Here is a 16,256-nt window from a genome sequence, read left to right as displayed (position 1 = left end):
TATGTGACACTTATCGGGGTTGAGTTGACCTCCCATGTCATAGAGCTTCTTTAAACCTTCTTCTACCCTTTGTAGATGCAATGATTTTGAGCTATAAATGCAAAAATCATCAATAAAAACCCTAATGGACTTTCCAAAGAATGTTTGAAACACCATGTTCATGAAGCGTTGGAAAGTTGCAGGAGCATTTGTCAGGCCAAATGGCATGACTCTAAAAGCATAACAACCTCAAGGAGTGATAAAGGTTGTTTTCAATTGATCTTCCAATGCGATACCTATTTGAAAGTAACACAAGTAGCCATCACACACAGTGTACTTCTTATGACCAGCTACCTCATTTAGTATCTCATCCTGAAATGGGAAGGGAAAGTGATCTCTTTTTGTTGCCTCATTGAGCGGACGGTAATCCATACACACCCTCCACTTGCCATTTTTCTTAGGAGTGACAACAACGAGAGAGACCCACTCCGAATTCTCCATTGGATAAATGAAACCTGCTGCTAGAAGCTTTCTTACTTCCTTGAGTAAAGCCTGCTCCTTGATGACTCCTAGCCTTCCTAGCTTCTGAGCCTTAGGTGTGGCCTCTGGCTTCAACTCAATTTTGTGTTGAACAGCATCTATTCCACGCACATCGGTGTAGTCTTTAGCAAAAAGCCTAGGAAATTTCCTTAGCACACATTTGAACTCCTCTCTTTCGTCCTTTGTAAGTGTTGTAGACAACATACCTTCTAACATTCTTTCATCTTGCACATTTTGGTTCTCTTGGGAAACCAAACCTGGGCAAGAGGTCTCTTGGTTGTTTGGATTAAACCTTACCCCCATGACTTCGATGACAGACTCCTCTTCAGTAATGCTGCCGCTACTTTCTCCTTCTGAAGTGCTATCGGTCCAGCCTTCCTCCGTCTCACTTTGAGATGATTCTTCATGGAGCTCCTCTTGGCGTTGCTCCTTCATGTCAAAGACAACCTTCTTATGATTGTCATTCCTGCAAATTAGCTTTCCACTCTCCCAATCTTGCAAAGCTCGCATTTTCATTAGCCATGGTCTCCCTAGGATAAATGGGTAATCATTTCCTTTGGTAGACATAACATAAAAATCCACCGCCTTCTTAATGCCAAAGGCCTCTACAAAAACATTTTTACAAATGCCTACACACCTAGCTTTGCTATTGTTTGCCATCTTGACTTTAATTCAGGTGTCTCATGGATGTGCATGTCTAGTTTTTGCATGAGTCCCTCTGTCATGATGCAAATTTGTGCACCCCCATCCACTAGACCTTTCCTAACCAATCTTCCTTTGATGTAACAATCTAGCACAGGTGTAATATCCTCATTCATTTCAGCATGTGCAATTTTTACAAAAGGCACACTCTCTTTTACCTTTCTCCTAGTGCTAATTGCCTTTGTTAAATCCCTCCTAACTTGTGGGCATAATGCAAGAAACTGAGCCCATGTGATATCAGGACCCTTACCTCTCATGTCTTCCAACAAGTTGTATGGAGCCATATCATGTCCAAGAGGGAAGTCTTGGAGATTGATACGACGTCGAGTCCTCTTAGCTTCCTTGGTCTCCTTTGCCTTCTTTTCTCATCCATGGTCACTTTGTGATGTGACACCTTCTTTCTCTTTACCTTTTCCTCGGCCACGCTTAATGCCATTTGCTTCCATGTCGACCTCATTTGAGTTTGTCACCTCTACTACATGCACATTTGGGTCTGGCAAAGGTGGAACTCCTTCCACTCCTTGTGGAGGTGGTCTTGCTCCATTTGGCCTTTGTAGAAGCCGTAGTTGCTGACTAGTTCCTTCTCCTGCATTCATCACTGGGTAATTCAAGTTAGGTCTCCCTGGCTCCCCACGGGGCCAAGGACAATTATACATCCTATGTCCAGACTCACCGCAATTCCAACATTGCAAGACTCTCCTAGGTCGTGAATCTCGCTCTTCAGACTTCTTTGCTTGTCCCTTTGGACCTACAGCTTGTGCAAGGTGAATTGACAAGCTCCTTAAAGATTCATTTAACTTCTCAATCACTTCCGCCGTTACCTCCGTAAGCTCCCTAGATCTTGATTCTTGTGACTTACCTTTGGGTCTAAGACCTTCTATTGGAACCTCTCCCCTTAAGTACTTGAGTTTCCTATATTTCTCAGCAGCCCTAGTTTCAGCTGCATCAAAGGTAGCAGGTGCACCCGCCTCAACTTTTACCTTAAGATCAGGAAAGAGTCCGGCTATGAACCTCTCCTTCTTTAGAAATTCTGCACCATCACCAGGGTTAGCAACATTTCGTATCCATAGAGCCCAAAGACGTAGAAACTCTTGCTTGTACAAGTAGTAGTCATCTAAGTCGTTTTGCTTATGAGAAACAATGTCTTGCCATAGTTTTTGAGTGTTTTGGGGATCAAAGAAGTATCTCTTGAAATGATTCACAACTTCCGTGTAATTCCCTTTAACTTCCTCAGGCAAAGAGTCAAACCAAGTGCTAGCATTTTTCCTAAGGACCACCTCAAACATCTCTACACGTTCTTGATCAGTTATTGTCCTCTTGATACGGCAAGACATCTTGAAATTTGCTAAAAATAATTCTGCATCCTCTCCAGGCTCTCCAAAGAAAAGAGGATATCCGGACATTTGGCGTTGGGCCTCCATTGAATCGGTTTCAAAGTAATAGTACGTTTTTGTTTTTCTTTCTTAAAAAATTCACACAATAATGTTTTCTAAATTGCAATCTATTATTCACATCAAATGACCTATGATAATCAATAAGAGGCAGGATGACAAAGTTTGGTGATGCGAGAATTTCTCCTACTCTTTGGGCACCAAACATGAACACCATACGTTGTTGAAAATGGATTTTTCTACTAATTGCAATGTTTATTCTAATGTGTGGAGTAAAATGAAAGGGGAAAACCTCTATTCTTGGGCCATTATCCATGGTCTACACATGACCTAATTCTTAAAACAAAACAAAAATATAGACGTCCAAACTAAGGTCGTACCTAATGAGAGGCAAAATAAAAGGATTTACTGATGCGTTTATCTCTGCCAACCTAAGAGGACCTAAAATTCTACGAATTACACGTTGAAATTGCAACTTAGTACTAACAATTATGAGTACTTTTTGCCTTGCAATGGGAATGAAGGGATCATACAAATTCTCGTGATTCATGCAAGCTACTTGATTATGCTAAAGGTTGAGCCTTCACAAAAATACACAAGCCGTTCCTTAGCGGGGGCACCAATTTGAGGCGATCCGGGGCGGGCAACAAGAAGAGCGGCCTCTAAACACCCTTCGAGGCTCCCGTGCTGCTCAATTGGGGCTGGGACAAGCACAATCAGACATAATAACAACCCACAGCCAGAAACCAAGCAAGAAAAGGGGCACCACTTAGTTGTAGATGCGAACTAGGACACACGTGATATCTCCTTGTACTCAAACGCACAAAGAGAGGAGAATGCAAGATAGCCACACACACCAAACACAAACATTCACCACGCCAGAGAGAGGTAAAGAGCACAAATCAACTTGAGCAACTCAGTCTTAGCCTTAAAGACTAGATGCACACAAAGCTTGATGAGAAATAGAGAGACAACACAAAACTTGACCTTGTTGCCAATACACAAATTGTCTTAGGGTCACGGGAGCCCTCTCACCGAGCACCCTCTTACAATTTATCTTTTAGGCAAACAATTCAACAAGCCCTCAAACCACCAAGCATAAAATGGCACAACAAACTTCAAGGACAATATACCTTCAACCACCTGATGAGCCAACTTATCAAGTCAATTTCGAGAGAAGAGTCGTAGTTGCAGCATACAATTGCACCCAAAACTATGAATCTTATTTATGGACAAGAGTAGGCTACAAGTGTGATTGCAAAGTATAGTATCACTCCACTCCTTTAGATGGCATAACCAACTTCAAGCTTCTCCATGCACCTATGTGTAGTGATGGAATAGAGCACTCACAATGCACACACTCTACACAACTAGGCTTGAAGAGTATTGTGTTATGTGTTGAGAATGGTGTGGTGTAGTGTGATCATGTGATAATTTACAAGGGAGAGAAGTGCTCTATTTATAGGTATTGGAAGCCCCGATTAGGATTAGGCCTAATCAAGTTTATTTGAAGAAATAAAAGATTATACATATTTTTATTTTTTTTCACGAGGATGGGTGTCTCTTGTCCTTTGAGTCACATGGATGTGGACTCAAGGGAAGAGAATTATTCAGGATGAAAGGAGAGAGGATTGAGTGAATAATTTGGGAGTGCCTACTCTAGTAGAGGGTGCATTTTACAATAAGGTTAGTGGTTAGTAGTTAGTAATTATCACTAAAAAATATTTACAAAATCATTCACCAAATGGTGAGATATATGATGAGAAAAGTTACAGAAGGGATGAGCTTGTAAAGAGAGGTTGAAGCTTTGGAGAAGTTGACATTCACCTCTTTACAGCACCGGTAGAAGAAGCGGTCAGCATGGCTAAGTAGCGCGTGTCGATGAAGCTATGTTATCTTCAAACCTTGGAAAATTCATGATAAAGCCTTCATTTGCAAAGGTTAACCTTAGATTTTTGCTGATTTTTTGAAGTTCTTTACAAAGATTAATAGAGTATGGTAATATGGACATATATATAGAGAGAAAGGGGGACACATAGGGTGTAGAAATGGAGGATGAAGGCTATGGAGGTGTGAGAGATGTGGCAATGGTGAAGAGGGTGAATTAGGACATGGGAGTTGCAGGTTTGGGAGTGGGAAGGAGAGGGAGGAGTGTGTGTGAAAGAGGAAAATGATAAAGTGGAGGAGGGAGTGTGGCTGCATAGCATGGGCAAACTGGGGTCCACCAATAAAATCATAGCTCACAGCTCGTAGCTCAAAAAAATATGAAAAAATTTGAGGTGAAAGTTCAGCTCACGAGCTACAACTTTTGTTTGTATCACCTTTTCAAATTCGGGAAGCATGTGATCTTTAAAAATTCAGCAAAACCGACTGTTTTTTCCACTGCACAAGGTCCTTGTGAGGTCCTTCTTTGAATGATTCTTTTGAATACCTCCAAGAGTGAGCTCCCCATGGTGCATGCATGCATTCCACATACCCTTGATCTTATTTGGTAGGTCTATAATTGAAGATATTGTTGAGATCATGATATAAGTGAATAATACAACTAAGAAAATTAAATATTGAGGGGTCTAAAAAAATATGTACATGTCAAATATAAATAATATAGGTGGAAAAAATATAAAGGGGTCAAAATAAATCTCTCTCATTATAAGTCTACCATAAAAAGATGAATATTTTTTGTAGTCTAATTTATGAGAGTAATAGAGAATAGATGTAGGAAGGAAAAAATCACAATAGTGAAAAAATATACACATAAATAGAACTAGTTTTTTTGGATTTTTATTGGGATGGAGTACACCAAAAATAAGAGAAGCTTACATGACATTATTTTTATATGAAATAAAGAGTATGCAAAATGGTAAGAAAAAATATAGTAATGTTGAGTCAATGGACATGGCATAAATAACACACACGTAAGTAGAAATATTTAAATAAATATCAAAATAATTATGAAATATTCTTTTATTTAGGCCCTATATACAATGAAATATTTACACACAAATGGGTCATAATATACTTATATTTTTTATATTTTTTTGGCTCAACTAGCCCAGTGACTAGCCAATTAAGGGTTTTTAAGAAAATATGGGAAAAGTCCCCTAACTCACACACACTTATATACAGTGAAATGGTAGGGATAGCCACTTGGATGATTTTGGTAGGATGGGTTAACTCACTATGGCAATTACGGAGAGCCAAAAAACGGCTATCAATATGATGAATGTGGAGGACAACTAAATCCAAACAAATGCCTTCTAGCACAGCCAAGGGTGAAGTTATTCGGCCATATGGTGTCAGAAAATGGCATTGACGCTGATCCAGACAAGGTTAAGTCTATTATTCTTCTTCCATCACCTACGAGTACAAAGCAATTGGCAAACTTTATACACAAAGTAAAGTACATGGCGCGGTTTATTCCATTGTCTTCATAGCTTCTTTATTCATTACAACAAGTGGCAAAGCATGATTCATTGCAATGGGATGACAAGTGTGAAGAAGTGTTTCAAGAGGTGAAAGAGGTATTAGGGGAGTTGTCAGCCATGTAGACTTCTGATTGGAAGCAAGTGTTTTATGTAAATCCATCAGTAGGGGATGATGCCATTGGAGGCATGCTATTGCAAAAGGGGAAGGGCAGCCATTATATGAGGCTAGTGTATTGTGCAAGCCGAGTGAAGTTGGTAGCCAAGAGAAAATTCTCGGAAGTAGAGCTAGTGATGGCCACTGTAATATTTGCTTGTCGACGATTTCGTCATTACTTGCTACCACGACCTTTTGTTTTCTTGACGAGTTATTTCTTTTTGCCACAGTTGATTAATGGCACTAACATGTCAAATGTGGTCAAAGGAATGGATAATTGAGCTACAAGAGTTTGAGTTCTCTTTTCTAGTGGAAGACAATACAAGAGCTACCCTAGCTGATTTGTTGACTTACAAGGAGAATCCCCTTCTTGTTAAGGAAGAGGTGGTGAGAAGGATAGTTGAAGAAGTGCCACAGATCAGCAATGCACATGTGTTGTTCTTTGATGGCTCACATTCACTTCTGCTGCACCTTACAGCGAGAAAAAGGCAAAGAAACTCAGATTCCGACCAATTCCTGATAGCTCTATGGAGGAGTCATCCTCTGACAGTTTGGACTCCGACAACCACATATTTTACGCGAAGAAGAAGCACTTAACAGAGCCAACCAATACGACTTCCTCAAAGATAAGAGCAAGAAGACAAAGGAATTCAAAAAGGGAGGACAGTCAATTAAATTTGAATCCTATTCTAGATTTTGAGATGCTCCGAGGACTTTGGCCTTCATCCAACATTTTGACATAGCCTTCTCTAGAGGACAATACTCAGCGCACTCCAAGATAAGGAGGACTACATCTTTTCTAAAAGGAAATGCTCGAGCATGGTGGTCCACTCTTCTTCTGAGGAAAGAAGCCCCAATCAAGTGGTTGAATTCAAACGGCTCTTTAATTCTTCTTGGTTGACCTGGGAGTACAAACGGGATGTAAGTACCTTTCGAACCAACTTCGGATGACCAAGGGAGATTCTTTGGACGCATATTGTGAGAGGTTTTGGCACTCCAAGATCAGGAGGACTGCATATTTTCAAAAAGAACATGCTCGAGCATGGTGATCCTCTTCTTCTGAGGAAAGAAGCCCCGGTCAAGTGGTTGAATTCAAAAGGCTCTTTATTTCTTCTTGGTTGACCCAAGAGTACAAAAGAGATGTAAGTACCGCTTGGAACCATCTTCGGATGACCAAGGGAGAGGGAGATACTTTGGACGCATATTGCGAAAGGTTTTGGGACTCTTTTCTACCGACCTCTTCGTTTAAGAAGGTCACCTTTAAAAACAGATTGAGCGGTTTTGCTGCGGACTCCTTACAAAGATCCGAGATTATTGCCTTGAACAAAAGTCGGACCCTATTCAAGAATTAATGGGTCATGCGAAACGGGGTTTCTCAATACATTCGATGAATTTGATCTAACCCACTGATGAAATCTTGACTCAAAGGACCAGACAGACTTCGAACAATGAAAATAGAAAGAAAAAGAGTCCCCAAGAAAAGAAAGATACACGACCCCAACTACCTCTTAGAGAAAGGGCTAACTATCTCAAAGAGGGGAAGTGTTTTGGTTGCGGGGAACAAGGGCACATCTCCGCAAAGTGCCCCAAAAAGGCACAACAAGGTCAGACTGAAGACAGGCCAGAGAGTTCTCGAGCAACAGAGGAACGGGGCAGAAAAGGCAAGATGAAAGCAAGACTCATACCTGATTGCATGGGAACCGACCCAAGCCAGATAGATGAAAGTACAAAACTTTGCCAAGCTTGGGGCAAAGCGAATAGCTTGTGGAAGCCTCTGTAGCACCTCTCATCTAGTAAGTTAGCGCACATAATGAACATGTAGGTAAACCTTGTGGCACCAGGCCTAACCAAGTCTTTCTTGTTGTACTCACGAAACAATGCAAGCACTCCATGCTTTCGAGTTACAAAAATCACAGATCTTTGATGCATTCTCTCGCACAGGAGCAACCCATGAATGCTTTCCAATATCCTCAAAGACGAGATCCAGACAATGGCATGTACACCTTGTAAAAAAAAGAAATTGGCCACTGACACACGCACGAATGCAATTTGACACATTATCCATGCAGACCTGGAGTACATTTGCATGACCAGACTTCTCTTTCTAGAAGTATCCACAGATTTCAAAAAAACGGCACCATAGATAGAGCATGCCATGAAATTCATAATTGGTCTTCTCCTAGCATGAGACCATCCATCACACAAATGCTACATCCATATTTTTTCCACTTTTCGTGTACATCGAATAAGTCATTATCAATGCATCTCACTTCCTCAACTAACTCATTTGTCTTCAACTGATGATATGAAGGAAGAACATAGCTAGGACCTTCTTGCCCTATAGCCTTCACCATATTTAAGGAAAATGGACTCCTCACTTTCCAATGAGGTATATCCTCACAATAGAAAAAATTTCGAACAGCATTAGTTGCATCTCTTCGTGCTTGCAACTGCCAAGTATTGGCTAACGTATGCCTCTCAAATGATAGTTTGAGAAGGACCCACAATTATATCTACATTCACATTGAAATGCAAAATGTCTGCATGCAGACTTTCTCTACATTTTGGCCGTCAACCAACTCCTCAATATTGACATCCACATAAACATTTACATCAGTACCTTGATTAGTGCCTCTTTTAGGCTTCTTACCTTTGGCCGCATGTAGTTTCCTACATATTTCCTTTACATCATCAGGTGGATCTAAGCATCCTACAACACCCTCACCTATGATAACTAGATTGTGAGCTCTAATGAGATTTGGGCCTCCATCATACACATGTGGGCAATACTTGCATTGCAAACAAACATCCCTTGACCCATTTGCAGGCATAATCTACCACATAATACATAAAAATCAACTTAGTTGACAAAATTGCAATAGAATCAGATGAACCACGATATAAACAACAGCGCAGAAGGCTTAGAACTTAAATTTAACCTCTGAATTTCGCAATAGAAATATACCTGTATAATGTAATTCAAATCCGAGCCAATGAGAATAATAAACACTTGAGCTCGGATACAATCCTAACACAAGCTGTGTAGATTCCAATTTCTCTCTTCAAACTTCAAAGTTCAGGATGTGCAAACTTTGCAAAGTACACAGTGCCCCGCCCCCCTACTCGCCCCTCGAAGCCTCCATCAGCTTGACACTAGACATGCAGCAAATTATTTTTGACTTCTGACTCGTGTGAGAGAATGTTGGTTGCTGCGCAGAGTTCACAATGCACATGTTGTCCCATGACTCATGTGTAAGATTCGAGAAGGCTGGTTGTTGCGCACAGGTCACATGCTGTCCACAAAGCGTAGGTGAGCAGTCTGGTAGGCTGTAGAAGATGTAGCGCGCAGGTACTACTTAGCTTGCGCACATGAGACAGGTGGAAAAATGTGGAGTCTTGCTAGCCTCATGGTATAGGATACCCAGTAGGGTAAAACCCCCAACTTAAGGCCATCTAAGAGAGGGAGCCTAGATCTCCGATCTCCGAGCTCAATTATAACCAGTCATAGCTCATTTGATTCGTTTCGTCGAGAGCTTTACGAAAAAATTGGTCTCAACTTTTTTGATGATCGGAGCCGAAAGTTATAAATCCATTTATGCATTCTTGTGTAACAAAAATGGGTGTGAAAAAGAAGACACACCAACCCCAAAAGAAAGACATGTGTGTCAACAAGGGTTAAAATCATCCATTGCCCAATGAAAAGGTTGCATTTCAAAAAAGATGAACATTGAGCATTCTTTTGAATTGCACAAAGTTGGTTCAGCTTTGTCTTATTATTGGGGTGTCATTGTCTTTTCTTTGGGGGTGGTTTTTTATTGGCCCCTTTACCCTAGGCTAAATGAGGAGAAATGTTGAAAAATAGCCGTTCTCCGAACACGTTGTTGCTGCTAGAGATTACATGTGGGCTGATCGCACTTGAATATAGCCAATGTCTGATTGCACATGAACATAATCAATGTTTGCTAGGTGTGAAACTAAAGAGTGTTCATATATAATTGCATTAGTACCCAGCTTAAGTATTTATATGCATGTGTCGCACCTCTTATACATAGGTTTTTAGCTAAAATTTAAATTTAAATTTTTAAAAAAAAATTGTAATGATTTCAAAAAAATTAAAAGATATTCTTAATTCAAAGATTCCCTCAATAACAACAAAATGATGCATTGATTTAAAGCACACAAAAACGGGCAATGAAAAAGCACGTAGATTTGCAACAGTATTAATTGGACGTGAGAAAGATGGATACAACTTTGCGCACATGCGAGAGAGAGAGAGAGAGAGAGAGAGAGAGAGAGAGAGAGGACACTTTAACGAGAAGAAACACAAATATACAATGTGAAGTAGACGACCTCTTTATGTGGAGACAAAAGGTCTTTTGACTTTTTACCCTCGTGTGTCTTTTGACTTTCCACCTTCATCTGTCTTTTCATTTCCTAAACTCACCCTTCACTTATACACTTAATACGTTTGGAAAAAAATTTATTTTTCCGAGAATGGGGAGACCTGACAGGATTTTAATTTATTAATAAGTGACATTTTAACCAACAATTACCAAATCGTAGGACTTTTTAGTGACATTGTCCGACCCAACTTTAATTTCATAGATAAGGTGACCGTAAGGGTCACTTCTCAAGCATAAGTCAGTATCCTTGGTACCAGCACCAAGAACCCCCAACACCTCAACATCTCTAGCATTCTTTTTTCCGAGAAAAAGATCCTTCCATTAGTTGTTAAAATTGCCCATAGAGCTACTAGAGAGGGCTACAACAAAAGCATGGGGAGACGCTCCCAGTGAATAAACCAAATATGTACAATGAGGGCTAAATCACAAAATGGGAGGAGAAAAGAGCCACACAGGTGGACGGTAGTGCCATATGGGCGCACCCTGGACTATGGTGAAGAAAGGCCTTGGGTGCCAGAGTCGTAAAGCCTTTCTACGCTCCCGCATGCAGTCGGAGCTGCCCTGAAGTCTCTCGAACTGGCTCCTAAGAGTGTGGATCAGCTCCAACCAAATGTCACCGGACAATCTCTGTAGATAGGAGTGTCTAGAATCTGAGGAGGATTAGTAGCGGCAATTTTGTGAGCCTGCTTGCAAGACCTACATGTCCGAACGAGCCCATTAGATTGGGTTTTCCAGTTTTAGAAGGCTCTTGCATAAATAATTTGTACACGCATTTCGATAGGTGTTATTACACTTTGGTGTCCATTTGACATGACGTGCATGTGGTTTAGGCTAGAGGAATGTGTTGGTCCAATTCTTTCGTCAAATGGTCCATAGATAAGTGAGTTATGGCCATTCTACAACCTAAAACTCACGTGTGCGCACATTTGCACATTTTTCCAACCTTGGCACCAAAAAAATCAATATAAAAGAAGCATAAGTTCTAGCATTTTCTGGAGCCCAAGTCACATTAGCCGAGCGTTTTTGCATCCTGCATGGTCCTAGCGATTTTGCTCTACACCGCAGTAATGAGCCTAGCAGCCAGTGTTTTAGTGTTTTGGCTCATTTCCTCGCCGAAAAAGCCTCGCAGATGCTAACGCTAGATCCCTATTGCAGCTTGGAGCTTTCAGCAGCCCATCAAGCTTCTTCTCGGCCATTCCCTTGCCGCATCGAGTGCTCTCATTGTTCTCCATCATCAAGTTCGTTTTCAGCCCTGCTACGCACGTCAAAACGATTGCGTTTTTCAAGCCAACCATCAACCCTCTGTTCCTCTCACATTGGGAGCGCAATTTGGGGGGGGGGGGGGGGGGGGGAGGCAACTTAGTCTTGACTGGGTTGAGCTACCCATGCACTGCATGGGACATAAGTGCAAAGAACAAACAGCGAGTGTGTTACCCGATACAGTGTTAGCGTATCACGATCAATCCTTCATCGCTGGAATGTTTTATACAATGCAAAAAGAACATAAAAAATTTAAGGGAAAATTACCAAAATACCCCTCTAATTTGTGGAAATTCCCAAAATACTCCTCAAATTTCAAAAATTCCCAAAATACCCTTGGATCTATTTTTGTTGGATTGTTCAAGATTTTCTAATCTTTATTCCTGTTTTATGATTGAGATCCATTTTTGATAGCTTATAATAGAATTTGTCACAAATTACCTTGCAAAAAAAAGGTAACTATGTGTAAACATAATGAAGCAATTCGTCTCCAAAACCTATATAACCAACCCAAATTCTACTTTTAGCATCTTGTATTGATAGACAATGAGTCTTCTTATGAAAGGCTACAATATTTTTTGTTTTTGGAAATATTTAATTTCACAACCAAGGGTTTTTTGGGAATTTTTGAAATTTGAGGGGTATTTTGGGAATTTCCACAAATTAGAGGGGTATTTTGGTAATTTTTCCAAAATTTAATTAAAAATTTTAAAAGGGTCTTAGTGCACATTTTAGAAAATCGTCAAAGGGCAGAATCTAGTGCTATGAAGATTAAGGCTATGGTCACGTGAGGCTTACTTATCACTTATCCACACTTGGTCTATAGCCTTGAGCCCGCAAATTGCGACAAAAGCACATTTTGCCTCGTGTTTTATACATGTCATTCAATTCCAAGATTATCGCGAGCCTCACTTACACCATGCCAAAATAGCACATCCAAGGGCATTAATGATATGTATGACATATTTGTGTCCAAAAGCACTTTACACAAGTTAAGACACTGCCTATACATCACGTATAAGGAAAGACCGCCCATAAGCATGTACACACACACACAATGATACGTATGTGTGTTTTTCCCTGTTGGAGATAGAGATTGCATCCTCAACACAATGGACCAATGAAGATCCAAATTGACATAAAAAACAACAAAATGAAGATGATGACGATGACAACAACAACATCAAACAAAGACAAAAACATGAAGACAAAGACAACGACAACAAAAAAACAACCTGTTGCAGATTTGTGTGAGGGAGAAATTCCTCCAAACTACAAGTAAAAATAACCTTGTGAATCTGTGTGCACTCAGTTTGTGTGACACCCTCATTTCTGATAAGGGAAGCTTTGTATGACCTTATGTGCTTACTCTTTTGTGCCAGGGGAGGCTTGTTAAGGTACACGGTTTGTTGCACCACGAGACCTACACCCTGATGTGTGCGGAGAAGTTTGTGTGCCTACACCCGTTGTGCTAGGGGAGGCAAATTTGTGTAACTTCATCCTTGTTTGTGTTTGAGGGGAGACAATTTGTGTGAGTGCAATACCTTTTGTGTTATGTGCAACAATACCCCTATCTGTGTGAAACCTATGTGTCAGCCATGTATGAGCAAAACATATGAAGTCTTTGTAAAACCCCAACTTTGGCTTAAGTAAGGGTAAGCCTAACTTGTGGCACTATGTGAGAAATCCCTCTAGCCACCTAGGAAGAGATAAGTGATGAGATGGTCTAATAGCAAGAGGGTGCAACCTCTCTGGCCAATATTTGTAAAGCACCAAGCCTTTATAGAGGCTACTTTCTAATTAATCAATTGCCCTTTGTGTCATATCATTGTGTTTATTCTCTCTCTCTCTCTCTCTCTCTCTCTCTCTCTCTCTATATATATATATATATATATATATATATATATATATATATATATATATGTGCTCTTGCTTTTGGCATAACCTAATCCTAATCACCATTTCTTTAACCCTAACCCTTACACCATGGTTGAGCTAAGGCTTCACCCTCCATACCCTAACGATAATTATTGGTGATTAGGGAGTATGCTTCCTCATCAACTAACCCATTAGCATGGACATTCTCTAAAGCCCTCCAGAACACAAACAATGTAGGTAAGTATCAAATAAAAAAAGCAAAACTCTAGTAAAAAACCCTTTTGGCAAAAGGAAAGGTGATTCATGAAGCGTAATCGTTACCAATATCAAGTGAGTACAGTGTAGATTTTATTGCCTTTCGTGTCAATGGCATGGTGCAAAATTTATTGTAGCATTGGACGATAGTGTGATTGAGCTTTTCTCTTAGGTCTATCAATTGGCTACTAATGTAGGCAGTTGTATAGCAAGAAGTAACTTTAAATTGCGTATGTCACCTTCAAAGGTAGTTTCCAATTATAACCATACCTCTCTTCACTATTTTGGTCAAGTCCAAATTAAATGAGGATTATTTGCCAAACCAAGACCAACGAGAACTAGGGCTAACTCATTAATGTATATCTAAGTAGCATGCTAGATTAGATTGCTTAAAATGTACTTGATTATTCTTGGCCCGAAATGGGTAAGAGTTTTTCCTACACCTTTCAAAATTAGCAATAGTCATAGATTTGTCTATTAAAGAAAGGAACTAGTCCCTAGAAATTTCTCACTTGTCATCCCCCATTCTAAATTCCAATGTTGGGCATAATTTCCCATCGCAAAATATTTAGTCAAGCTTTGCCACAAGTAACAATCTTTTCAGCTAGTCTTGGCAAGTTGAAACATCCCTCACCAATGTAATGCCAAATTGAGGGTCTTCCTTATCTATAAGTTATAAGCACAATTGTTTTATGTCTTTAACAAATGTTTGGACCTTAGGTGAGGAAAATTGTCCTCATGACCCTCATGAACGAAGAATAGTCACTGCTCCCCTGAAAGGCCAATCTGTGTGAAAGCCCATGTGGGGTAATTTTCATGCCATGTGGACACTATCACACATGAAGCATGAAATGCAATTGTATGTATGACTCTGGGTGGATGATAACCTATTATATTATCTAAACAACAAGTGGTAGATTCTCAAGACCACAGAGTGATGATGCGAAAGTATATGTGAATACTTATCTTAGCGCGAGCTCATTCGAGTTTTTCATTGTCATTGTAGCTCTTGTTTTAATGGGTATCTATTATTTTTAATTTAGTGTCTGGTCGAACAAGAAAACCTAGGTCTAGATATAGGCTCCACAACGCAAAAAGTGCTTGTTGTCACTTCTCCAACATACATCTCAATAATCTCCAAGTCTTGAGGCTCAAGATCTCTATAGCTTGTGAAATTGCAGCAATGTTGAGGTGAATCTTGTCACTACATTCTCTTTGCTCTTCATTGAGCATTAGCTCTCTTTCTCTTTACTATGAGTAGGTGCTTGTGTCTACTGAGGGAGGCAATCCACACACACACACACACACACACACACACACACACAACACACCAATATTCCATGTACAAACACATGCATTGATGATGACATCATGCAAATGTACCCAAGATTTATTATAGATATAGGCTAGATCTCTCTCGTATGCTTGTAGATGGAGTCGCAATTGTGAGCACTATGGGGGTTTGTTGGAAGGAAGATTCCCTCACTCATTACGGGGTTGGCTCTATGCCCTACCCTTGTGGCATAGCTCCATGGATTGGCAATATTTTTGTGGCATATGTTTGCTTCTCTCCATTGTGATGTGTTGGCTACTAGATTGGCATTGCTTCATGGGACAAAACTTTAGCTATAGTGAATTTGCACATACATGAGTGGTATGTATAAATTTTGCCATAGATTTAGCTCCATGTGGTTGCAAAATTCGTCAATTTGGAGTTGATTTAGTGGCATGTGAAGGTGTTTTTAGAATAATGTTCACATATTTTGCTCATCTTTGAATTTTTTGTTCAATGGAAGAGCTCCTTAGGTATGTTTTTAGTAGCCATATTGGGATGCCTCAAGATTCGGCAATCGATACCATCAAAATCAATAGGGCTACTCATATTGGCATGCCTCAAGATTTAACAATCAATACCATCAAACTCGATGAGGTTATGCCCACCTTATACCATTCATGCAATTCCTAGTTAAAGGCCCATTAGAGGAACCCTAACTAGGGTTCAAATTATGCTACATTTTATCAAGTAGCGCATTTCTTCCCTATTTTAGAAAAAACAAACAAATGCTAAAGAGGATGGACTTCCCTTTTTTGGGTTCAAACAACCGTAAGTAGCCACTAATAAATTGAAATATATTTCTAGAACCTACAAAAACCATCAAATAGAAATAACTCTTGCTATGTGGTTCAAAGAGTTGCAACAAGAGGAGATTCTAATATAGCAACACCTCAACAAGACACTGAGAGTAATGAAGGAAATGAATGAAGGACT

General features: G+C 40.0%; 1 protein-coding gene across 3 annotated transcripts in view; it reads right to left on the bottom strand.

Moving 5' to 3' along the window:
• SCY2 (SecY protein transport family protein) overlaps positions 1 to 9,659 on the bottom strand; it is a 151,914-nt gene extending 142,255 nt beyond the window's left edge. The window contains exon 1 of one of the 3 annotated variants that reach the window (XM_086496492.1): positions 9,157 to 9,659. The gene's annotated coding sequence lies outside the window, so the exon portion shown is untranslated. The remainder of the gene's footprint in view (positions 1 to 9,156) is intronic. The other 2 variants (XM_086496491.1, XM_086496490.1) reach the window with 2 other exon arrangements.
• Positions 9,660 to 16,256: the final 6,597 nt, after the last annotated feature.

This window comes from Adiantum capillus-veneris, chromosome 23, assembly GCF_014529385.1.
Source record: "Adiantum capillus-veneris isolate H3 chromosome 23, ASM1452938v2, whole genome shotgun sequence".
In the NCBI taxonomy this organism is placed as follows: Eukaryota; Viridiplantae; Streptophyta; class Polypodiopsida; order Polypodiales; family Pteridaceae; genus Adiantum; species Adiantum capillus-veneris.
The sequence above is the reverse complement of the archived record's forward strand: the minus strand, read 5'-3'. Positions and strand labels throughout refer to the sequence as shown.